We start from the raw sequence: 6,760 nt of genomic DNA on the forward strand, positions 1-6,760 counted from the left end.
ATACGTGGCAGTTGGAAGAGAGGTCTGAAGTGGATTCTTTGTGTACTTAAAAAAATAAAAGTTTGTATTATATTGAAATGATCCATTCTGTGACCGTCTCCACAGCTGGTTCTTAGTGACTTGATTCCCTAGCACGTAACACCATGTCTGCCACAAACTGGGCACCCAGTCAATGTTTGTTGTTGAACTGAAGCACTCCTTTTTTTTTTTTTTTTCTTTTAATTGATGTTTTAATAGTTTTTACCATTGTGAAATTTTGGGTTGTACATTTTTGTTTGTCCATCACCATATATATGTCTCCCTTCACCCCTTGTGCCCACCCCCCACCCCCATTGCCCCTGGTAACCACAATACAATTTTCTCTGTCCATGTGTTGGTTTATATTCCACATATGAGTGAGATCATACAGTGTTTGTCTTTCTCTTTCTGGCTTGCTTCACTTAACATAATACCCCCCAGGCCCATCCATGTTGTTGCAAATGGGACGATTTTGTCTTTTTTTATGGCTGAGTAGTATTCCATTGTATATATATACCACATTTTCTTGATCCAATCGTCAGTCGAGGGACACTTAGGTTGCTTCCACTTCTTGGCTATAGTGAATAATGCTGCAATGAACATAGGGGTGCATAAGCCTCTTTGGATTGTTGATTTCAGGTTCGTTGGCTAGATTCCCAGTAGTGGGATGGCTGGATCATAGGGCATCTCTATTTTTAATTCTTTGAGAAATCTCCATAACATTGTCCATAGAGGCTGCACCAGTTTGCATTCCCACCAGCTGTGTAAGAGGGTTCATGTTTCTCCACATCCTCTCCAACATTTGTTGTTTTTTGTCTTGGTGGTTATAGCTATTCTATCGGGCGTGAGGTGATATCTTAGTGTTGTTTTGATTTGCATTTCCCTGATGATTAATGACATTGAACATCTTTTCATGTGCCTATTGGCCATCTGTATATTTTCTTTGAAGAAGTGTCTGTTCATTTCCTCTGCCCCTTTTTTGATCAGGTTGGTTGTTTTTTTGTTGTTCAGTTGTGTGAGTTCTTTATATGTTATGGAGATCCACCCCTTGTCAGATTTATGTTTTGCAAATATTCTCTCCCAGCTGGTGGGTTGTCTGTTCATCTTGATTCTGGTTTCGTTTGTCTTGTAGAAGCTCTTTAATCTGATAAAGTCCCACTTGTTTATTTTTTCTTTAGTTTCCCTAGTCTGGGTAGGCATGTCATCCGAAAAGATTCCTTTATGACCAATGTCAAATAGTGCGTTGCCTATATTTTCTTCAATGAGTTTTATAGTTTCAGGTCTCACCTTCAGGTCTTTGATCCATTTTGAGTTAATTTTTGTGAGTGGCGATAGCAGATGGTGCACTTTCATTCTTTTGCGTGTGGCTGTCCAGTTTTCCCAACACCATTTATTGAAGAGACTTTCCTTTCTCCATTGTATGTTCTTAGATCCTTTGTCGAAAATTAGCTGTCCGTATATGTGTGGTTTTATTTCTGGGCTTTCAATTCTGTTCCATTGATCTGTGTGTCTGTTTTTGTACCAGTACCATGCTGTTTTGATTACTGTTGCTTTGTAGTATGTTTTGAAGTCAGGGATTGTGATGCCTCCTGCTTTGTTCTTTTTTCTTTTTGTTTTTTTTTCTTTTTTTTTATTTATTTTTGTGTGTGTGTGTGTGAGGAGATCAGCCCTGTGCTAACATCTGCCAATCCTCCTCTTTTTTTGCCGAGGAAGACTGGCCTTGGGCTAACATCCCTGCCCATCTCCCTCCACTTTATATGGGACGCCGTCACAGCACAGCTTTCCAAGCAGTGCGTCCGTGCGCACCCGGGATCCGAACTGGCAAACCCCGGGCCGCCGCAGTGGAGCGCGTGCACTTAACGGCTTGCACCACCGGGCTGGCCCCTTGTTCTTTTTTCTTAGGATTGCTTTAGCTATTCAGGGTCTTTTGTTGCCCCGTATGAATTTTAGTATTCTTTTTTCTATTTCCATGAAGAATGTCATTGGGAATCTGATTGGGATTGCATTGAATCTGTAGATTGCTTTAGGTAAAATAGACATTTTAACTATGCTTATTCTTCCAATCCACGTGCATGGAATATCTTTCCATTTCTTTATGTCATCATCGATTTCTTTCAATAATGTCATGTAGTTCTCATTGTATAGGTCTTTCACCTCCTTGGTAGGATTTATTCCTAGGTATTTTATTCTTTTTGATGCAATTGTAAATGGTATTATCTTTTTGAGCTCTCTTTCTGTTAGTTCGTTATTAGCATACAGAAATGCAACTGATTTTTGTAGATTGATTTTGTACCCTGCAACTTTGCTGTAGTTGTTGATTATTTCTAATAGTTTTCCAATGGTGAATCACTCCTTTTTAAACATGGTGCATCTAACAGAAGAAATTAGTAATAGTAGTCGCCTCCTACGAGGGAAACTGGGGATCAGAGAGAAAAAGAAATTTTATTTTATTTACTTTGATTCTTTATGCTTTTTTCCCCCATGTGCTTATAGTCCCTATGAAAAATAAAAAGATGGCAAAAAAAAAGTGTTTGATTGAATTTGTATGAACTTAAAACTGAAAACAGTACTCTATCGTCTGATTGGTATAGACTAGGATATTAATGCTATCTGAGCTCATACTGGGATTTTTGACTAGTCACATTTTTGATTGATTTACAAATTCTATAGTTGTATCATTGATGCCCTTATTCATTTCACATATACAAATCGTGAATAATACTTATTCATGTCTTAAAAACAACAGCTAACCATGAATAGCAGGCTGGAGTGAAATTATGAACACACACTTATATTAAGGGCATCAGACAGAAAATCTTTGAAACTGTGTTGTGAGTTATGGATAAAACCTACTAAAACAAAGGAGTGTCATAGTTTTATACCTGCCTAACATTTCATATGAGAGGAAACTGTGTCTCTTTCACCTATCAACTAATATTGCTTGCCAACCTTACAGGTAACATCTGATATGCAGAACTCTTATTCACAAGTGTTGGACTATCCTCCACACATCTTAACTGTAGTTAATTATGAATGAATAGGTAAAAATGTATAATGCTTTTATATATTTTTGAATTGTATTTTAGTGTATAATTTTTTATAAAAGGTTGGGCCTGTAGAAGTACTGAAAATACACTGATATTTAAAGAAAATGGTAAATTCTAGTAACATTTTTGTATGCACAGCATATTCACTGGGTGGCGCTGTTGTATTAAGGTTAATCTTACACACTTTGAAAGTTTTATTTCGTTTTCTTTTACATAAGTAAACAGAATTACAGTGATAAACATCAAACACAGTGTTCTCGGTGGAAAAAATTAGATTCTAAATTTATTGGCTTTATAATACATGTTTAGAGTTCAGGCTTAAGAAGAAAAACAGCATTGAATTCAAAGTAGGTATCTGCTTTTTATTACCTTTTAATCTTTCCAGACCTGTTAATCTACTTCATTCCTTAGCTATGTTCTTCTTTATTAGTGGATTTGGGGATTGAGCTATACACCTGCAATACTTTAAGCAGTGTCTTTCTTAGGGACTCAAATGGAACTTTTAGTTTGAAACTGTAAAATACATGTCCTTTGCTAATTTGTGATGAGCTGTGAACCAGATCCAAGGAAGCAAAATTTGATATGTTATCCTCTACTCCCCTGTTATCCTCTCCCCAGCTTTCACACCAACCGATATTATTTTAACATAGTATAGAGAACCTTAGGAATTAATAGCCCAAACAAACTGGATACTGATAAAAATTGTTTGTCCAGTATGACATTTATTTTAAACACAACTTTTATACTCTAGGTATTTCCAATGTTGGTATTATCCTCTGATGTTTCCAGTTATTTCAAGGAAGTTAATGAAATTCTCAGAAAAAAATATTCATATTAGTGAATGCTAATGTTAAAATTAATCATTTATAACATAAATTTTGGAAAAGCAAGTTTTAAAAAAGGAAACCAATAATGACGAAATAACACAAATCAGAAAATTCGAGTTAACTAGCTTTTTTTGTCAACAGTTCTAGTGTCATGTTTTCATTCCTATGGATTGATTCTTTTATGCTAGTGATTTCTATCATCTAGAGTTTATCTAGTATGGACTCTATTTAATGAACCCTTAGAAGGAAATCACTTCTAAGTTTTCAACATCTTCTTTTCATAGCCCCTAATCCTATTCTCTCTCAAAAAGGAGACTGTATCTGAGTGTTTTAGCAACATGTTTCTGTAGAAGTATCAAGTAATGATATGTAATTTCGTCCTTAGTATTTAAAAAACAATCACCTATCAATTTTCACCCACTATTTATTAAGTAGACTCAACCTGGTAGACAGATTGACCATGTAAATTCAAAATTGATACTTGAATATTGTTCCTAGGGTAACCCATTAAGATAATTTCCATTCATATACCTTTTGCATATGGTACTTAAATAATAATAATAAACTCACATTCGTAGAAGATATACTAGGTGCTAGGTCCTCTCCATGTATTACCTCATTAATTCTCACAACAACTGCATGAAGTAGTTTCTATTTCCATTTTTCAGATGAAAAACCTAAAAACATAAGAAAACTTGAACAATTTGCTCATAGGTCATGAATCTAGAAAACCAGGGAGCCAAAATTTGAACCCAAGTAATCTCATGGGAGGAGCTCTGTCCTTAGCTACTCTACTATGCTACTTAATCTTGAGCCCTTATGGCATACTGGTAGGGGTGGTGTTGATTTTTGTGACCTGTGCAGTAGACCCCTTCTCTTTAAGTTCCACAGGTTGTATCCCTGGGTTCTTCTAGAAAGGATTGTATGCCTCAATACGTTCTACCACCTCCCTACGATACACACGCAAAATACCCATGAAGAGAGACCTATGGAGCATCAGGCAGTTCTTTGGGGAAGGATTTAGTTGATTGGATTCTTTGATCTAACTGCTTTGCTCCCTTGTGTTGTTCAAGGGATTATGTCCCTCTGCAGGCTTTTGGGTGAGCTGACAGTCTCACAAGGACATTCTAGGCCTTCAGGAATGTCCTATGTAGGATTCTTGCATTCCTAACCCTCTTTTCCCACAATTTGGCAGCTCCCAGGGTCCCTCCCAGCCCCTATTTCCCTAGAACCTACCATCACGCCAAAGAGAAAGAATAAAGTTCCAGGCTCTTTCCATTTCTTCCTTTGTCTTAAAAGGAAATTTCACAGCTTTGGCCATTTGTTGATTGTCACTTGCTTCTGGTTCTGCTCATTGACTCAACCTCCTCTGAAGGATTTTTCCTGGAGTTAATATTAACTAAAACAAAACACATTTACTCCACGCTGAGGGTTAATTTTCTTAAGAAAACCACTATTTGCTCTACGTGAGAAACTCATAACCATAGTATTAACATAATTTTGACCTTATTTCTTAGGAATAAACCAGACTATAATTATGCTGAGATAATTTCTACCCTGAGAGATGCTAAATTATTTATCTCAAAATCACTTTACTTCTCTCCTAACCATAGCTGAGCTGTAAATTTTGTGGGGGGATGAGGACATTTTATTTCAGTCCTGTTATGTTTTCATTTTAGGCTTGGAGACAGAAAGCAGAGTGGCAAATTGTGCAGGTGGGTGACGAAATAGGGAATAGAAATTTGAACTAAGATTCTAACCCCTGGATAAATCAGACTTGACACGATTGCAAAGATTTTATATAGGTTATAAGTATAATGGCCGTCATGCTGTCAACAGGAATTCATTAAATACTCATATGTGTCAGACACTATATTTTCAGAACCAAAAATTAGGACAAATTACCTACCAGTGCAAAATAGTGTTTTAACTTTGTGTTGCCTAGGTGAGTGAAAAGGAAAAACTCTGTTTCTTCTCTCAAAACTTTATTTCACTTCTGGTCACCAAATTTATGGGATTTTTCCCACACCAGCCAGTTCTCCAACACCAGCTGAGTGTCCTACAGTTCAGTTCAGTTCTGACACTGCTTGAAGTTAGTGTCAGATCCCACAAGTTAAGGTCTCAGTTCCACAAGACTTCCCCTACTTCAGAGGCCAGTTGCAAGTCCCAGTTTGTCACCTGTACTTCTGACTGACCAATTATAAATTGGAGTTCCCACTCTGCCCCCTTCAGTTCAGTAATTTTCCAGAATGGCTCGCAACTCAAGGAAACACTTATGTGTACCAGTTTATTTTATAGTAAAGGATACAAATGAACAGTCAGATGTGAGATACATAGGGCGAGGTCTGGAAGGATCCCGAGCACAGGAGCTTCTGTCCCCATGGAGCTGGGGTTCCTCACCCTCCCAGCACATGAATGTGTTCACCAACCTGGAAACCTTCGTACCCTGTACTTTAGGGATTTTTATGGAGGTTTCATCGTGTAGACATGATCAATTATTAACTCAGTCTCAAGCCCTTCTCCTTTCTCCAGAGGATGAGGTTTGGGGCTGAAAGTTCCAAGCTTCTAATCATGGCTTGGTCTTCCTGATGTCCAGCCTCCATCCTGAAGCTATCCAGGAGCCCACCAAAAGTTGCCTCATTAGAACAAAAGACACTCCTATCACCCAAGAAATTCCAAGAGATTTAGGAGCTCTATCTCAGAACCAGGGTCAAAGACCAAATATTAGAAAAAAGATGCTCCTAGTGCTCCTATCACTTAGGAAACCCTTAAATTATATGGGTTTTAGAGTTGTGTTCCAGGAACCAAGGGCAGAGATCAATATATTGTTTCTGTTATTTCAGTTTCCTACTTAATAAAATTGGGGCT

The sequence above is a fragment of the Ceratotherium simum genome, chromosome 2 (assembly GCF_057802395.1).
Source record: "Ceratotherium simum simum isolate JZ-2026a chromosome 2, ASM5780239v1, whole genome shotgun sequence".
In the NCBI taxonomy this organism is placed as follows: Eukaryota; Metazoa; Chordata; class Mammalia; order Perissodactyla; family Rhinocerotidae; genus Ceratotherium; species Ceratotherium simum.